The sequence below is a fragment of the Oxyura jamaicensis genome, chromosome 1 (genome assembly GCF_011077185.1).
Source record: "Oxyura jamaicensis isolate SHBP4307 breed ruddy duck chromosome 1, BPBGC_Ojam_1.0, whole genome shotgun sequence".
Taxonomy (NCBI): domain Eukaryota; kingdom Metazoa; phylum Chordata; class Aves; order Anseriformes; family Anatidae; genus Oxyura; species Oxyura jamaicensis.
Genome location: NC_048893.1, coordinates 123,106,859 through 123,126,391, shown reverse-complemented (window position 1 = coordinate 123,126,391; position 19,533 = coordinate 123,106,859). Strand labels below are relative to the sequence as shown.

At 39.4% G+C, this 19,533-nt stretch overlaps 1 long non-coding RNA gene across 3 annotated transcripts in view; it reads left to right on the top strand.

Moving 5' to 3' along the window:
• Window positions 1-18,891, top strand: part of LOC118163155 — a 39,181-nt gene extending 20,290 nt beyond the window's left edge. The window contains exons 2-5 of one of the 3 annotated variants that reach the window (XR_004748937.1): window positions 2,426-2,530; window positions 12,657-12,713; window positions 16,950-17,003; window positions 17,570-18,891. This is a non-coding gene — a long non-coding RNA (uncharacterized LOC118163155). Of the gene's footprint in view, window positions 1-2,425; window positions 2,531-11,382; window positions 11,467-12,656; window positions 14,026-16,949; window positions 17,004-17,569 lie in introns of those variants that run through there. The other 2 variants (XR_004748901.1, XR_004748926.1) reach the window with 2 other exon arrangements.
• Window positions 18,892-19,533: the final 642 nt, after the last annotated feature.

The window sequence follows — 19,533 nt, the reverse complement described above, 5'->3', positions numbered from 1 at the left end:
GAGGAGAGGAGAGGAGAGGAGAGGAGAGGAGAGGAGAGAAAAGAGAAGAGAAGAGAAGAGAAGAGAAGAGAAGAGAAGAGAAGAGAAGAGAAGAGAAGAGAAGAGAAGAGAAGAGAAGAGAAGAGAAGAGAAGAGAAGAGAAGAGAAGAGAAGAGAAAAGTAGCTGGGTGAAAGTGAGTCTGTTACACAGATGGCCCCTGATACTTTTCTGTTAACTAGGCAAGTGCTCCCTGAAGGTTGTGTTGGGCATCTCTTGGAATTTAGCATGGTGCCCCACTCTTCCCCACCTTTTGGCTGGGTTTCCTTTCCATTGAAAATAAAGTATGTGATGGAGAATTTGATTGAGCCAATGCATGGTCAGCACTATTCCCCCTGTGAAGCAGCAAAGCCATATAAGTAACCCCTAGAAATTGGAAAGCAGACCTTTGTCTAATAACATAGACTATGTTAGAAGTACAGAACATAGCTATAGATTCGTTTGGTTTCTTTTGTAATGAATGATAAGAAATAAATAAGTTTGATGTAGTCTGTCTGAACTACTTTTTGGAGGTGCTTTTCTCACTGAATATAAAGGAATCTGGACAATTGAGATCTTGCCTTTTAGGTAGATGATCTGAGGCCAGAGAGTTCTTCTGTAGGGTCCAAGCAAGTGCTCTATCCTTTAGGAATAAAAAAGTGCTCTATCCTCAGGAAACTGAAGACTTAAAATGTTCCAGAAAGCCTAGATCCCAGGGAAGATCCCATTATACAGGAGGAGTAGGAAGAGTGTTCAACTCACTGGCTTTTGAACAGGAGGCAAAAAAAGAAAACAGATGCAGTATTCACTGAAATTGTGTATACATTGTGTCTTCCGGAGACAAAATAAATAAATACTATTTTAACTTGCTAGCGGTATGCTGCTGTGCGATCTTTTGTGATGTAAGCTTTTAGCCAGAGGGGACAGGAAATTAATCAATTCTAGCATGTGAGTGTCAGTAATCGTTTTTCCTAATATGAATTTGAAATGAAAGGTACTGCAAAGAATGTTTCAGTTAAGGGAAAGATCAATCCGCTCCTGAGGCCCCCATCCTTGCTAATAAGTTTCTTCCTTGCAAATAGAATCTCACTGATCCTTAAAAAATCCAGAGGCTTGTGCTTTAAACACGTTGATGCTGTTGCAGGCAAGATGATTGCAGCCATTAGTTCCTCTTTATGTCAGGGGACAATCTGGCATCAAAAACCCAGAGGATTCCTAAACTGTTTTGCCAATGCCTTTAAAACAAAAGTCCTTATTGCCTTCACAGGAGGAAAATCGATAAAGTGGGAAACTTCCCCTTCATTAATCTCTCTGATGAATCAGAAAATCAAAGCCATTGTAAATGAGAAATATTGCCTAATTTTCTTATTTTTGGAGTGTTTTATACCCTGAATTCTTGGTTCATGTTTCATACATTCTTCTTGGTAGCCTTGAAGACTGAGGTGGAAGGTTTCTAAACTGTGATCGTGCAACCTTACGGCTTCTTTTTTATTCATCTGATGTTTTAAGTGGTATCAAAGTTGTTTATAAAATGGATGTCTAGCCTTTCTGAAGCAGAGCCAACCGTTTCAAACCAAACAGATGTGCTGTTAGTACTAACCATAATTATTAAATGAAAATTGCATTGCCTTAAGCTTTAATAATGTTTATAATAGAAGTTGTTTAGGAAAACTCCCAAGAGCAAAAAATACTTCTCATATAGAGAAAGTCTAAATGCTGAAGTTAGAATACAGAAAGCCAGGTATCCAGCTGATCCATACTTAGAGAAGTCAAAAATGCCCAGGTAATTTGCTGCTGATTTGCCCTAGTTTATTTGAGCTAACACAATGGAAAAGGTCATTCAGGTGGCTTCAGGACCTACTGTCTGTGTTTTTGCATTTTTAAAGCAATTATTGATAGAAAAAAATGTCTTCAAGTATGTGGAGGAGAATAGAAATGAGCATGAAATGCAACATGTGTTTCTCAGAGAAAGATGATTGCTTGCTATTCTTGGTGTTTATCTGAGAACAGACAGTACCATATTGGAAAATTACTAAAGATGGAGAAGTTGGGTCAAGAATAAAAAATCTTCCTCTGCAAAAAAAGAATGTGTTTCAGAGCAATGCCAGTTCAATGAACTTCTGCTGAATTTAGAGAGGAATTCTGGACAGTTGGGCTGAGTTTCTTGGTGGATCTTCCTGGATCAGGATGAACTGAAGAAATTGATCTTCCTGACCCTGAGGCTCTGGGAGCAGTTCATGTAGGAGAATGCAGGGGCTAAAGATCCCACATGCACACATCAACTGCTCATTTACTCTGTTTCTTATCACATTCTTTGTGTTTGCAAGTGGTGGTGAAACTGACTGCCAAAATGTTAGATTTGCTATTTAGCATTGCTGGCTTTAACAGATTTTATATATTTGCTTCCAGAACTGCAGTGAGAGACTTGAATGATGAGGATACACCCCCATCACCAGCTCAGTTTTGCCTCACTCTTCTCCCCTGCCTTTCCACAGCCTTTATTACTAGCTGAAGGTAATTTTCTTTCCTGCCCTTCACCTTCTTTTCCATCTGCTTAGAGTCATAGCCTCACTTTTTCTTCCTAGGAGCCTCATCTAGCTGCTGCATGTTAGTGATAGGGATTTTAAGTGGTTGGAGAGAGCTGAAAGCAATGGAGTGGGGAAGGGGGAAGATGGCTACGACAGAGAAGGCAGCACCTTATACTTTGCAATGATTCTTCACTGTGGTGGAGAATCCCTCCTCCTACAGTAAAAGGACCTCTTGCCATGGCTACAAGCTGCATCCTTTTGTCAAGGAAGAAATGCAGGCTACAAGGCCTATCTCTCACTCACAGCTTTACTGCCTAGCCTGTCACAGTGAACCACCTTGCAGAAAGGAATTTTACAGATGATTTCAGAGCACTGGGAATAGGCTTCATTGTGACCCCTCTTCATCACCAGAGACATATCTCTGTGGGCATATGGGAACAAGCGTAAGCATTTTCTTGGTTTTATGGTCCACTAGCTACATAGTTTAATAAGCATGAGCTGTGATCTAGCAAATGTTTAGTCACCTGTAGACAGCGTGATCTGTGGACAAAATGAACTTCAGTTCGTCTGCCATCCTTCCATGTAGAATGACCAACATTAGTCCCATTCGTTTTCCTTCTAATTTAGCTCAGAGGGTGAAAAGGGGAAAGTTAAGAGTTGCTGGAACCCTGTCACCATGAAGAATCTTTTTGGCATTAACACCCATGCATCTCAAGTGAGAGATTAAGTCCAAGTGTTTGAGAAAACATGTTTAGGGTCAGACAGATGGGTATATTTATCACTCTTAACATGATGCATTGGGAGGAAATAGAAATATTGTGTTCCATGAAACAATTTTGCCTGATGTATGACAGGATTCTGTTCCACCATGCAGGAAACAGAGCATCTCTGAGCAAAATGTAGTGCCTGGAAAACAGCTGTTTGCACAAAATGGAGCTCTGTGTCTTGCCATGCCTGTAATTAGGAATCTGCACAGACCAGTGTATCAAGAAAGATGTTAGCAACACTGTCCTGGTTTCAGTTAGGACAGTTATTTTTCCTCCTAGTAGCTGGTAGGGTGCTATGTTTTGGATTAGGATGAGAAGAGTGCTGATAACATGCTGATGTTTTAATTGCTGGAGAGCAATGCTTACACTATGCCAAGGACTTTTCAGCTCCTCGCTCTGTCCTGCCAGCGGGCAGGCTGGGGGTGCAGCAAAAGCTGGGAGGGGACGAACCCAGAACAGCTGACCCAAACTGGCCAAAGGGGTATTCCATACCATCTGACGTCATGCTAAACAATATATAGGGGTGGCTAACCGGGCTGGGGGGGCCGGCTGCTCGGGGTTGGGCTGGGCATCGGTCAGCGGGTGGTGAGCAATTGCATTGTGCATCACTTGTTTGTACATATTATTATTATTATCATTATTATTTTCTATCTTAATAAACTGCCTTTATCTCAACCCACAGGCTTCACTTTCCCGTTTCTCTCCCCCATCCCAGAGAGGGAGGGGGGAGGGTGAGCGAATGGCTGTGTGGTGTTTAGCTGCCAGCCGGGTTAAACCACAACAAACACAAACTAGAATTTGGCTTCACGTGTGCAACATTTTAAAGTTTTGTCAGACTTATTTTTAGTTTGGAAGAATAGATGTGATTTTGTATTTTCCATGGGGGTGAGTGTAATGGGTACCCTGTGACTACTGTTTCGCTCTGTAATGTGGTACACCAGCCCCTACCAACACTGTCTTACGCAGAGCTTCATGAGCAAGCCAAAATGAGGAAAATGTTACATTAACAATATATCTGAAATTCAATGCTGTTTAATGACTGTTGTTATGATCACAAGCCTCTGGTGGTTATTTCTATCTTTCTTGCCTATCTCTGATTTTATTTCTTTGATTAATCAAGATTTGTGAGAATATTATGTGTGTAGCCTACTTGTTTGTACTCCTTGCAACCCTACTGGGTTCTCTTGTCAGATGCTACTTCTTCCCCACCCGCCCCAACTGCCTGAGACAGTTCACCAGGTTTGGAGTGAGGCAAATCCTGTGGCTTCCAAAAAATGTTTCTCATGTTGATACTACCATTAGAACAGGGCTCTAAAAACATAATAGTGTTCATGGCTATTGGTAGCAATTAATTAGTAATTCATGCTCAATTTTAAGCTCAGTTTAATTGTTCAGCATCTCTTTCTCCACAATTTTACCTAAATTGCTTAAAAAAAAATCAAAGTGAATAGGTAGATTTCAGCACAACATATCTACGACATGGCTGATCCTGACCTCTAGGTTTGCAGTAGAAGAGGCCTTCTGTTAAAAGTAAATGATGAGTGGCATGTGCTTGTGAGAAGCACACAAAGAAGACCAAACTTGTTATTTTTTTCCTGAAATTTTCCTACCTTGCCTGTATAACTAAACATTCATTGAATCGGGAAAGGACTCTGACATCCTCCTTTCCATAGTGAGTGTCCTAAAAAGCAGACTGAGAAACCTTTCTATCTTGCTGTCTTAAGAACATATTTTTGGGGTAAAAATAGTGTTGCTAGAAGAGATTGACAAACCCCACTACAAGTACAATGCAGCCAGGAGCAAGGACTCTTAGCTCACGTAAGCAACAACAGACTTGCAGTACTCCCACCATTACAGTTTAATCATTCCTTCAACAAAAAGGGCCTAAGACTACAGTGTAAGTTGCTCTTGTCGGAGGAGAGATCCCTAGATTTATAAGTAGAAGGTCATGCCTATTGGTTTGATGAATAATCCAGTTTCTAATTTGTTTTTAAAATTTAAACAATTACCTGAAATTAAATGTTTCCTGTACAATACGTCCTGGTCTTGGTCATATTCCCTCTAACTTTTCTGTCCAGAAGGCAATCTCAGTGCTTACTGGCAGGCCTGTGAACCAGTGTATGTACCAGAAATTGGTTCAAGTGATCATAAAGAATAACATGATGCAAAGTTTCGTGGTATCATGTAGGATAATACTGAGATCCTAAACTTAATTCTAAAATAAATGGTCCAGTTACAGATTTTATGTAACTCCAATACCTAAATATTTTAGTAACTTTACATTTTCACATAGTTCCCAAATAATGATAGATTTTTAAACTCCAGTTAGTGTGGATGTAGTTAGTGCAGATTTTTTTAAATTCAAAAAATAGCTGAAGAAAGGATCAAAATTCCTTTCTAGTGTTGTTTGGAGAGAAAACTAGCAAATGTTTCCTACTTTAAACCTAACCTGAACGCTCTGGTCAGACTTCCAGCTGAGTAGCTTTTCTGCAGCCATTTCGACCATTTAACCTGCAAATATTAATCTAATCCCTGATATCTCTCTTCTATGCTAGAAAATTCCTCAGGAGAAAGACCCATTTTGTCTATGTGAGAGACAAAAATGTGAAGTAACCACATTCCCTCCACCCAGAATTGATCCAAAATTTTTACATATTGCATTGTAGAGCAAACTTTAACAAAGGTTACTGTATCCTAACTTACAATGGCCTTTCATTCTTTGTCTTGATTTTATGCAGGGACAAGTAAAGACATGACAAATATGTTTAGTTTTCACATTAGCTGATGGAATAGAGCTGTGGGTAGGACTTGGTTAAAGAGGGTATTTCATCTGAAGTGAGCAAGCATGTTTGCCGAAATGACGAACTGTTACTTGTGAATTCACTCAGAGTTATTGAAGCCAGGCTGAGCAAGTGTAGTGATGAGGAAAGTTTCCTCTCAATATGTAGTTTTGTGTGTGTGGTGTTGAAGATGAAGGGCAGAAAGAGTTTCTAAATTATGGCTGCTATTTACAGGTAGCAGTTCCGACTCAAGCATATTTTCCTTTAGGCTAACATGCTAAGGGGGCTGTGTGCCCTGATCTTTACCTGATCTGACCTTAGGACTATGCATGTCCCACTCGTGTTAATGGGAAGAAGCAATGTGAATTGTCTCTTCAGAGTGCCTGTACTGCAGAGACAGCCAAGCTAGCTGGACTGAAGACAGTGTAGCAGAAGCAATCTAGATGTGATCATAAAGAAACTCCATGCTACTGGGGGAATGGTGCTTCCATCAAGCTGGCCTGTTGGTTTAGAGATAGCTCACACTTTGCTCCTCCAGTGCTTCACACCTGATGGTGGTCCATTGATGCTCCTTGGGACATGTGGTCCATGAAATTACTGGAATTGCTTTATTTTTAAAAAATAAATGTGCATTTCTCCATGAAGCAGTGAGGGGAATTCAAAGCAATGAAAGAACACTTAGTTTTCTCTATTTTTAATGTGTTATAAAGCAATAATTCCAACAATACAATGAGCTGTTGTGGCACAAGATGAGCCACAAGATTTCTTAGGTTAAAAGAGGTTGAGAAACACCATCCAACTCGATGCTGTTGCAAATGGCTTGTATATTATATCTTTACAGACTGAAAATGCATTTTTGAGCCTAACTCTGAGAGAGAAGGAGTGACTAGATAGTTGAAAAGACCTCTTTGTAAAGTTTGTAACAAGGAAGAGCACCACTTGGAAAACTTTTTGGCGGTTTTATTTTTGTGTTAAGGATGATACAAATCTAAACGCAGAGTGGCAGGTTGGAGCAGGAACAGTGACACTCTGTGAGCCATTTCTGACTGTCCTTAGTCCTCTTGTCATGAGCTGTCAACTCCTGCGGCATTGAACTATCATTTCCAGAAACTCTGGTTTGGTGAAAGAGTAGCCACTCCTTTGAAGGAGAAAAGGATTTCTGCCAATAAAGGGCCACAGAAAATCACTACTTATCTCAATCTATTTGCTGCTAGGGCTTTTTTTTTTCCCTAGCTATTTTTTTAATGGGGTGTGTGATTAGTGAGGAAACAAAGTTTACTTACATATACCAATTGCATCATTGCTGAATACCAGGAATCCCCAAGGGTCTGACAAGGCTCTCAGTGAAACAGCAGGCTTTTTTGAATGGCTTGCATTTCTTCTGCCATTAATTCTCCTTTAGCTTTTTCTGCTTGTCTGTTTCTCTTTGCTCATCTAGTAACCTAAACTAACATTATTTGCCTCCCTCAGGTCTTTTTGATTTTAGGTTTTTCCCTGCGATTAGCCATCTGTGTCAGGAGAAAAACTGAAACAGGTTTACAGCATTGCCAGTGCAAAGGTTGCTCATGTAAAAATATAAACCTAGCTTCCCAGCACATTGACAGCATCAGGGAAATTTGCTTTTTGAGGAGGTTACTTGCAACACTTTTTGCTGTATTACTCTCCCTTTGCATCTTTGCTCTCAGTTTTAACCTGAATGTGTCTTCTGGTGCTGTATCTTGTAGATTAGTGTGTCCCATTGCAGAATGTTACACATTAAATCCAGAACACAACAACATTTAGGCACACTTGCTCAGATTCTGCAAAAGGACAAGAGGTTTAAGGAGCTCCCTGTTTATAATTTTGAGCCACTAAATGGCATTTCCATTTATAGTTTATCTGTTGTCAAGTTACAGTGGCAAACAGCTTTTCTTCTAAATGTAAACCCCAAGTAATGAACTCTATGAGACTGAAACATAAGATTTTCCATGATGGATCTGACTGTTTTGCCATTGTCTCTAGTATCCTTCCACTGTCAGTGACCAGTAGCCTTCCAATCTGTACTAGAAAGGTAAAGTAGGAAAGGAAGAAGTGGCTTTTTATTGTAACTTTTTGAAGTAACTTTAAAATGAAGTAACATTATAAGAACTTTTAAAGATAATAGGATTTTACTTTCCCCTTACTAAAATTCAAATACATAAAATTTTCCACTCATTCTCATCTGTGTTGTTAATCTTAGTCTCATTTTGGACTGACTGGTGTACAGGTAATGATGTTGTCTACATATGTAAATAGTTATTATGAGAAAGTGAATGAAAAGAAATAGTGCTAGGCTTGATGACTGACATTAATACACAAGTAAGACAGTCAGGATACAAGCTGTCACAGCTGAGTGGAAGATTCTGTCCAAGTCAGGTATTTGATTGAGACTGTACATGAGTCTATCACTCATCATACCTGATAATTGGCATGTATCCTTTATGCTATTCAAATTGGGTTAGTACATCCATCATACATTATAGGTCTGGTGAATAGTCTCTGCTCTTGCTGTGTTCAGGCTTTCAGTTCTCTTTCAAGTATCAGTATCAGCAAGGAAGCTGTGTAAAGGTCCTGCACAGCCCGACAGGCAGTGTATTTGGCCCAGATGCCACAAGGCCATGCAAACCTACAGGTAGGTGATTTCTTCTAGAGAAGGTTCAGTGGATTTTTGCTTCCCAATCTTATTAGTTTTAAGAGTCCTGAGTGGGAGGCCTTAAGAAAGCCTTTGTTCAAATCCTGGCAATGGCATGGTTAGCCTGCAGCACTGTGTTCATGGTCTTAGCTGGAGAGATAGACATGAGTATGGATTAATGACAGAAAGGATGAGTGACAGAAAGAGGTTCTGAAGGGTACAGGACATCAGCAGAGCAGCTACCTTTTTGTGTAAGATTTAGTGTCCATCTTTAAGCAATTTACTGCTACTACATGCCTGAAGACAGCTGCCCTGTCCCCATGAACTCCCTAGAGAGCTCCTAACCCCACCAGAGTACTGTGTTACTGTTGCAGAATAAATACCTTTTATTACTATTTGCATAACTTTTAGTTCATATGTTAATATTTTAGTTTACTGTGCAAGACTATTGAATTATTTCCTAATCAATTAACACTGCCAGCTTTCCTGCCTTAAACTGTGGAGCCCATGCTACATAATGTCAGCCTAATGAATCTCATAATATTCTGTGTCTTGGCCCCAAACTTTCCTACTTTATTCTCAATTCCTGTGTCCTCTGATGTTCAGGGCAGAATATCAATTTGGAATAGAAAGATAGCACAAAATATATGGAAACTGGAGGAGGTGTTGGATCCAGGAGTATAACAGCTTTCTATTGCTTACTCTTACTGAAGAAGGAAATGAGCAAGCCAACCCAAAATTTGTCAGTGCTTGAAAGGGTAGCACCAAAACCTGCACAGGATGGAAGGAAGGTATTGCCATCCAGTGATGCTCAGGGCAGGGAGCACTGAATACTGAAGGAAACAGGAGATCCACAGCAGATGTTGGAGTTGTGTCAGGCCCTACTGCTTTCTTGATGGGGTTGGTGAGTTAGAGGATGACAGCTCGCAGAGTTTCTGTGAGATGGTTCTACTTATGGCTGCAGCTGAGAATGTCATAGTGCCAAAGATAATAAAATATTTAATTTAGAGTATGGTTTGGCACAATAAAAACAGTGGGAAAATGTCCCTGAATAGACTGAAATAGAAAATGGTTCTAACCCTTCATGATGAGGTTCTGGAGCAAGTCTCAAGGAGAGGCATTGAGGAGGGGGAAAAAGGATGTAAGCAGTCCTGAGCAGGGTGTTGCTGCCATTTGGTGGATGCTGTAAGGTGTTGACAACTGGGTTAGCAAGGGACAAGACTCTGAGGCAGGGTCTGGATTATCAACTGGTTTCCTGTGTTCTCGTCTGTTTTTCTGGTTCTGATCCATTCCCAGTCAGGATAATAACAGTGATCAACCTTTTCTAATGTTTAACAGGGTTTCACACAAGGTACATGCATTATGAATCAGCTTATGTTTCTTAGTCTTAGGCATCCAGTGCTGTATAAATATAATGTCAAGACACCTTAATAAGCCCCTCTTTACTGTCTGACCCAGAATAACAATGGTCAATTCTGTTGTTTAATAAATGTTGGAGTAAGACCCCTTCCTTTCTATCTGCTAACCCAGCTTTGCTGCCAGGCAGGGAGAACAGACCTAAGTGGCCAAAAACATGGCTTGTGTCTGACATTCTTTGTGATATAATGTGACATTTTGAAATCTGCCATTCAGAGCTTATGGAAATGCAAAATGATCCAAGTCTGGCTGCCCTGGAGACTCAAAGTACAAGTAAATATATCCATACTTGGATAGGATGTCAACAACTCCTATAAAAATTCAGGTGGTAAAACAGTTTTTAACATGGTTTCATATGTTCTTATATTTCTGAAATAGTTCTTTTTCTCAGTTGTGAAGAAAAAAAAATATCAGTATCCCCAGTCATTTCTCAGAAAATTACAAATTCAAGTCCCACCCATTTTAAGTAAATTTTGCATAAGTCAGGGAGATGCAGAGGCTTCCAGTAAGGCATTCAAATGCTGCAATTTCAGATAAAGAGCAAGACTTCTATCAACTCAATAAAAGTCAGTATTCAATAATAGGTTTTTATTTTATTTTATTTATTTTTTTTTGAACCACAATGTAATATGCCTACTGTGTCTAAAAAAATGGCTTATTTTAGCTCCAAATTGCCACTTGCCTCCTACTCAGTATTCTGACACTTGGGATTATTTCTGCCTCATCCTTGAAAGCTTTCCCAGTACATAATAAGCAAGTTGAAACTCATAACCAAAGTCCTGTCCTTGCATGACTTCATTCTTTCATGTGAAAAAACAAAAGCAATCTCCCCCCTGAAATCTGTTCCTCTTTCCCGACCAAGGTCTCTGTATCTAGCTCCTTAATATGAGTGCTCAGACTTTTCAGCTGATAATTTATCAGTTAAATTGTATGTATCACTCATAAAGTATGAGTGATCTATGCTGAAAAGTTAAAGCTTTTCTTTTTAAGAGCTCCTTGGTATGAGCCTGGTCACCTTAATACCAGTTGCTTTATGAAGTCCAACTGTTTAATGCATCTGCTTCTGGCAGTGTTCTAGTAAACGTTTGTCATTCAGGCGTGCCATATAATATTGTTTATTTTTTTTTTTTTTTTTTTATCTCCAGATCTGTGCCCCTACTAGGCTTTTGTTTTCTCATCAATTTTAAAACTTGGTTTTGCCTTTCATCCCTTTCTGAATTTCCAGAGAGAGTTTCCAGAGGTGTAGTTATGCCAGCTCTTCATGTCTGGTACCTCAGGCCAAGACAATCTTGATGCTTCCCATATAGAGGTGGGTGAGTTTTACACATCAGAACAAAATCCAATTTTATTTGTTGTCCAGCATGACCATTTTTTTGACCATCAGAGCATGACCATCAGAGACCATCAGAGCATGACCATCAGAGCATGACCATCAGAGATCCTTATAGGTGACTTGACTCTTCTAGCAGGATGATAAACCTAAAAGAGTTGTGTTTCTGAATTCAGAGAAGCTTAGGCATACTCATTTACAGTCATATGAATACACTTTAGTTTGCTCTCTACTGGTTTACAGAATACAGAGCAAGACTGTCTCAGTCTGACATAACATAAGATCATCCTGAAAATTAAAAATGTTCAAAATCTTAACATTTCTACATTAAGGAAATGTTTTAAAATAGCCATACTGCTATTTTTCATTCTGCCCACTCAAACTGTGAATTAAACAGTATCAGAAACCTTAATATGCTAATTCTCAGAATGATACGGCTGAGGAGAGATGAAGAGGACAGAAGAGTCCTATCCCTGCCCTTACAGAATTTAAAGACTCTTTCTTACACTTAGATAAATATAGACACCATTAGGAAGTGTTTGGGATTTATATTTTGTGTGTGTGAACTGACAGCCCTAGTTTTTGTAGCCTCCTATGAAAATCTCAGCTTTAAGTCATCCTAGTTTTTTGTTCCCTTTCATTGCTGGATTCAGAAATCTAAATAATTATTGTCTTTCTCCAACTACATTCTTCTCCTTTTCTGAAGAGGCTGTGATTTCTAGTGTAATAGAAGTGCTACATTTTTATGAGTTATGTTTTCTTTCTGTGCATGTATGGAAAGTAATGTATGGAACATCTGGATGGATGCACAACCTGTTTTCTCACAATCGGTGTATTTCCCGTTCTTGAACTAGAACTTTTTCCTTTTTCTTACTGAGTGTTTATCATCCAAATTAAATTTCATACCCATCACTTTTGCATTTTTGTCTAAAGTAAAGATTCTGCAGAAATGTGCAGCAGTTTAGCATAATTTCTACTCGCTTATAGCTTAGATAACACACCTGAGGAAACTAAGCCTAGAAGCTTCCATATTTGATTAAGAGTCTGGGTTCTTTTTTCTGTTCCCTGGGTTTGAAGCAGTAAAAATCTCCCTGAAAGTAGAATACAACTGCCAAGATGTGGCAGAGACAGATGACTTCTCTGTACTTTATGACCATCTTTCTTCCCAGGGAACTACCTTGAGAGATGGACCAATGCAACAGGATGCCAGCTCTCCACAGTCGATGGTACTGAGGCACTGGAAAAATCTGACTGATAGAAAAATCCTGCAAGTGCAAGAATTACTAGGATCCACAGCTGGCTATATGGAGACTATCAGGATGAGTCGCTCTGGCACAGCACCAGCACTACAATAACAGTCTTCGCTATTCCCCTTGGTTGTCTCTGCACAAACCTCCCAGCACTGATTTTGGCAGGACTTGCTAGCCTGAGAACAACATAACAGGAATGCCTGGCACAAAGACACTTTCATGGCTCTGCATGGGACTGATTTTTGTCAGGGCATATTAGGTCTGGTGCTGCCCAGAAGACGCTGCACTGCTTAGCAGGCTGTGGCCTGGAGCTACTTGCTAGTACGTGCTCCTGCTTTGCTCCTCACCTCCTCTTTACCACCCACTAGATAAGCAAATTCTTTATAGATCAGCTGTTATGCAGTCCTGTCCTAGGCACTCACAGGGCAAGGAACAACTTCCTCACAGTATGGATCCAGCCCAGGGGCTGTCTGCTTACTGGTAGCACTTTAGACATTCTTTTCTAATATCAAATTAAGTAAGACTGATATAAAATACTTGACACATTTACATAATTCAGGTTGACTAGCTGAGTGCCTGTTATGTTACTTTCCTCTTCCCCCAGTCAAAATAAAGAATGAGAAAACTTTCAAGATGAAATCTGCCCATATTTGAAGGCCACTGTGAAGATCTCATTGACTTAAGCTGGGTTAAGATGTCTTTTTCTAATCATTTACTCTCTGATGTTTTCAAGCAGCAGAACATCACAACCAATAAAAATATCCCACAGGACTTGGAAAAGGTCTGGGAGCAATTCCATCCCAGAGAAGCAAGTGTTGACATTCCAGACCTACTGCAATTTGAGAGGATTTTTTTTTTTTTTTACCCATGGTTATACAAAGTGAGTGTTTAGCTCTGGTCTACCTTGCAGCCTATTGTGAATAATAGGGAGTCAAATAACAATTAGTCTCTTGAGAAATGTTAGTTCAATTGAAACAATGACATAACTGGTAATGACAATCACAGAGCTGTATTTGGTCTTTGGCCTTACTAACTCTTGCCATTAGTCATTTATATCTGCTTTTCTCTGTCACAACATCATGGCATGAGGACCAATCTTGTGTTGGGATTTAAGGTTTGCTATTGTCGTCTTTCATAACAGAGCCTTGTTATTCTTTGCAGAACCTTCTGCTGTAGGGTGGAGGGGACTTGGAGGGAAAGTATGTGCAATGCATAGGCACAAGGTGGTGTCCTGGTCCTGATGCACAGATTCTTGGTGAATAAAGATAGCTGTTGTGGGTGACTAATCCTTGAGATGAGTTTCTGAGGAAAAAAAAAAGGTACAATGGGCTGAAATTATTTTTAAAATAGGGATTTTGCTGCTCCCTGACTTACTTTAAATCTAGGTATATCCTAAAAAATCCAGCCAGTGCCTGTAACGGTTATTTCCCAATGGCTGTAGCAATTCTGGCCCTCTAATCAGGTTTCAAATTAAATAAGAATGAACATAGGTTGTAAAAAAATTCTAGTGTGTGTGGGGAAGTATTGCTGTGTACCTTTTGGAGTCATATTGATGTTTCCTTAATTGACAAAAGATTAATGTGAGAAGTGTGTTGGTTTAAGGGACTAAATAATCCAGATATTTTATGGAAGAATAAATGATACTTTCCACTTTAACTGAAGTCTCAGTGCACAGATAACAGCCTTGTCACAGAGAACTGAAATTAGAGCAAGCATGTGACCATGCTTATGGTTGTAACCTGAACTGAAACCACACAACGGGGGCTGATTCTACTCGTGTTTTTTTTTTCTTACAGAAGTTTTTGGTCTAAAGGACTGCATATGCTTCACATGCTGTTCTTCATGGTCAGAAAGACGGTAATGAATGGAGGTCAGGGAGTTCACTCAGTAATTCCTTTTGGATAGTGTAGCTCATTGAGCTTAAAAAGAGTAGGGGAGTTCCAGGTATGACAGTTTCTGACAGCTCCACTTGTGTTTGTCACTTCAAGAGCATTGGATATTAGTTCACAGATGAACATTGAATAGTAGCTAATTCAGTGCTGAATCAATCTATAAAGCTCTGAAAACATTTGGGCCTTTGGAAAGGAAAAAGAGGATAAAAGAAGGACCTTGAAAAATAAAATAAAGAAGAGGGAATTCTATTTAGTCCCTGGCAGAATTAAGATTTCATGGTGTAAATTTGAAATGAAGATAAAATGTCTCCTTTTCTTGAAACCTCCTCACACTAAATCCCAACCATGTGCTTAAGTCTTACTGTTCTCACTGCAAATTAAGGATCTGGGAAGGTCAAAAAAATCAAGGAGCTTGCAGAGAAGTGTTCTAATTAGTCATTTTCTGCATCGCCATGGAACTAATCTCTCAGTGACATTGAGGCAGGAGTCAAGTCTGTCCAGCAGCATCTCAAACCATCTGCTTCAGTATGGCTGGTTATGCTTCATTTATTTTGACTCCTCTGCATTCCATCTGACTTCCAAATTTGTCTTTGGCTCTGGCTATCCAAGTGAAACTCTAGACATGTGGGTGTGTTCAGTTAAAATGACGCATACCTTTCCTGGTGATGATGTAATTTCTCCCATCATCCCAGTTTTGGGGTAGAATTTAGTCCTACCAGTCATTCACATGAAGCATTGATAACATCTGCTCATATCTGCTCATCCTTTTTTTTTTTTTTTTTTTTTTTTCCCTAGTCTTGTCTTCCCCTCCAAGGACCATCTGTTTCAGAATACTTGCACATTTCTGAAATGCCCCCATTCCCTTCAATTTTTGTTTCAGAGTTTTATTCTTGCCTTTTCATCAAGCTCTGTAGATCTATTCTTCATTCTTCTTCTGATGTCTGCCTACCAAATTCACATCTTTCCAAAGTCTCATGTTTTTGTGATTCTGTTGTGCCTTAATTCTCTTGTGGTCCCTTCCAACCTCGGCCATTCTGTGATTCTGTGATTCCTGCAGTGCCTTGCAGTGCACTTCATCTTTCTTATGCTCTCTGTTCCCAGAAATTCTCTTCACCACTACTCTTGAGACAACTGATCATAATGTTTTGGTCTAACAGTGACACTTGCAAAGTCTGCACGCTGACAGATTTCTCTAGGGTGAAGTGTAAACTATACATGCTGTTATATTCAGTGAACTTGTTTTGCTTCTTTCTTCCAGCTCTACCAACCTAATGTAGCTACATGCTTGCTTAATCACTGCTAAAAGAATTAGCAGCATTCCACAGGATGCAGAAGCTTTTGAAGAAAAAAATAAAAATCTGTTCTTTGGAAGTATTTTCAGAACTGCAAAAGTGACTGTTAAAATATGCTAGACATTCTCCTAATATAAGCTTGATTAAGCAAAGAACTGGTGCTTAAAAATTTTAAATTTACCAGGAAGTTTGTTTTTCATTCTAAAAGCTGTGTGTTAAAGCTGTCCATATTCTCCCATGAATCTTTTGATAGAGAGAAAAGCATATATTATCTGCTCTGCATTTCATATATGTTTTGCTCTTCAGAGAGAAATGAGACTCTATACCCAGCAGCATGTTTGTGGTTCAAGAGAATTAGGGTTAGTTTTCATTGTAGCCTGAAACATGCCTTATGATCTTTGGCTTGCCGTGTGCCAGGTACAACAATAATACCGTCTTTGGCAATCAAGTATATATATATACACATATATATACATATTTTCCTGAACACAACTAAATTTTACAGTGGAGAATCTTGTATAAAGCTTATCATTAAAGGTGCCCTATATAAAGAAAAGACACTGTAATTCTACTTCATCATCAGGTAATATCCTGGATGCATCCTAGTGCAAAAACCTGTCTAAATGACTAGTGTTCTTTTCCATTGGAAAAAATGCCATGAGTTTAGTCACACACAGGAAATACTCACAATGTTCATCTTTATGGAATTATTTTAGATCATTAAGTCAGGAGACTGGTGTCTTTAAACTCCCTCTGTATCAATCAGTGGAGGGAAAGGCTCCTCCAGATCTCCAGATGACAGTTAGTAACATAAGCTTAACTGATGTTTCTGCACTAGTTACATCTGATAAAAAGGGGGAATCAGAGTAGATTGCACTCACATTGCAGATTTTTTTATTTTATTTTATTTTTTTCTAGGACAACTTAAGACCCTTCATGGAGCATGGGGCATGATGGTTTTGCAATATAAATATTTTTATTTATTTATTTATTTATTTATTTATTTCTTCTGTTTGAATTGCCCAAAGGACTTCGATGAGCTGTGATTGAATCATACATGAACCATACTGTTCCTTTCATGGGTATGTCATGTTTTAGGAGTACCTAGTTGTGAACCAAAGTGGTAAAAAATATGATGTGTACTGTCCTGGCAGAGCAGCCAAGGGTGAACCAACACTGGATTGTGACTTGGAGAGGTCTTGTTAGGTCATTCCGGAACAAAATTACAAAATTACAATTTTTATTACAATATTACAATTACAAAATTACAATTACAAAAAAGTACAATATGAAATATGTGAAATACGGAGGAAGAGAACACTAGCGTGCAGAGGTAAACATCAAAAGTGTTGGATATTTTTTTCCTCCTTCTTCTTTCTTTCTCTCTCTTTTACAAGGTAGCAACAATTGAATTAAACTCTGATCATTCTACTTTTGCCAAGCTATGCCCAAGTCACCAACTGGCTCTTTCCCTTTGATTCACCACTGGAGCACTGAACACTAGACTTCAGCTCTGGGGTACAGTGATGCCCTGTTCTGGGTGGAATGATTAATGTGGAAAAATTACAGAATAGTGAGGAAGACAGATGGAAATATTACAGGATGGTTTCTATGTAGTTAAACCAAGGTTTTGTTTCCTGGCTGCCAGATTCCCTCTCTCTGGACTCTTGGATCTGGCTCACCTCTCTTCCCATCTGGCTATGTCCTGATTTCCCTCTGGAGCTGCCAACTTTCAGCCTAACACTGGGCTGAGACTTGAAGCTTTTTAACATTTCCAGGCTGACATCTGCAGTTATATTGGTGGGAGTAAATTCTTTGTGGATTAATGTCAACCTGATGGAAAGTTAATCAACTCCTTCCTTCTTTTCATACATCTTTCTCGGAAGTGGAACCTTGCTATGCAGTGCCAGAGCTTCCATGACAACCTGCAGTAAAGGCTTTTTACCAAATAGCCTGGGGGAATTAGCATCTACAAACACTTAATAACAGTTCTGAGCATGAATGCCACTATAATGATGAGTTCTAAATACCTTTATACAGTAGCTCTTGACTGCTACAACCACTGTGGAGAGCACTCCTTTGTACTAAACAGGGAATGAAAATGGTCCCTGCCATGGGGAACTTTCAGTCCAAGTACAAGATGGGAGACAACAAGTGACTATTTCAAACAGGTAGTGAAAAACATGTTAAAATAAATGCGTGCTTTACTTTTAGAGATTTTCTTTCTCTTTTATTTAGCCAAGTACAAGGCTGTCATTGGAAGGGTGTAAAAGTTCCAGCTTAGGGTCAACACAGTGTTTTTGATTTCCTTTAAGCAGCCGTGTTATTTGTATTCTTAAAAAAGCCATTCTGAACAATTCTATTCTTTGTTGTCCTGGCTTCAGAGTGTAACTTTCAAATTGGTAACTGGAGAGGGGAAAAGTTGGGGATGGAACAGCCACTAAGGTCTAAATATTTTTGGAAGCCTAAGCAGATCTTTTAATAGAGGTTCTGTAGCTTCTTGACTCTTCAGTGTTCCATGCTTCAAGTACAGAATCATGACAGCAAATTCAGATTGGATCAAATTATTTACTTACTCTTTCCCTTCTCTTTGTTCAGAATTCAGCTACTCATACATCTCTCCTATCCCACTCCGTTTCTTTCCCTTTTCCCCTTCTCTTCCCTTCCCTGCTTCTTAGACCTAGTTTGAGAATGCTGTTTTGGTCATAATTGGTCTGTAAAGAAGAGAACTTTTATTCTCCATAATCTCTATGTTTTACAACATATTGACATGGACACCCCCCACCCCTAACTCCCCTAGAAGTTTTCGTCATTGCAATTTGCCTGAAATATGTGAGCAAACATTTAGTGGGGCAGAGAGAGGGTCTATCATTCCTTTGCTCTGTGAGAATCACACTTTATCCATTCAGCCAAGAGTATGTCAATGGAAAGACATTACAACTCAGTTTATGCAGCAAAATAATAAACTGTTTACAAAGATCAACCTGTGGTAAGTGATTTTTGTTTATTTAAAAGACACCTTGTGTTTCCAATTAACTTAGATGTGAACACTAGCATATTATAGACCAGATGGGGTTTTTGAGTATATGTAATGGTGTATGTGTGTATAATTTAGGAGGGAGAAGAAATACATTATCACATTTTCATAAAGGGGGAAAGTGGGAACATGGAAACTATATTCTCTGCTTAAATCCACATTACTAAATTTCCATCAGAGCTGGGAAGTTTCAATGTTTTCCACTCCTAGTTTTGTACTAATATGCCTTTACAGGGATTGTAATAGATAGACTAATGGACGAAGAGATGATGGTTGTTTAGTCAGGTTCTTCTCTGGAGACTTCTGGAGGTTACCTGGTCCAACACTCTGCCCAAGCAGGGACACCCAGAACAGGCTGCCCAGGGCCATGTCCTGGTGGCTTCTGAAGATCTACAAGGACAGAGACTCCACAACCTCTTTGGGCAACCTGTGCCAGTGCTCCATCAGCTGTCTGGTGTTCAGAGGAAACATCCTGTGTTCCAGGTAGTGTCCACTGCCTCTTGTTCTGTCACAGGGTGCCACTAGAAAGAGCCTAGCTCTGTCCTCTTTGCACTCTTCCTTCAGGTATTTATACA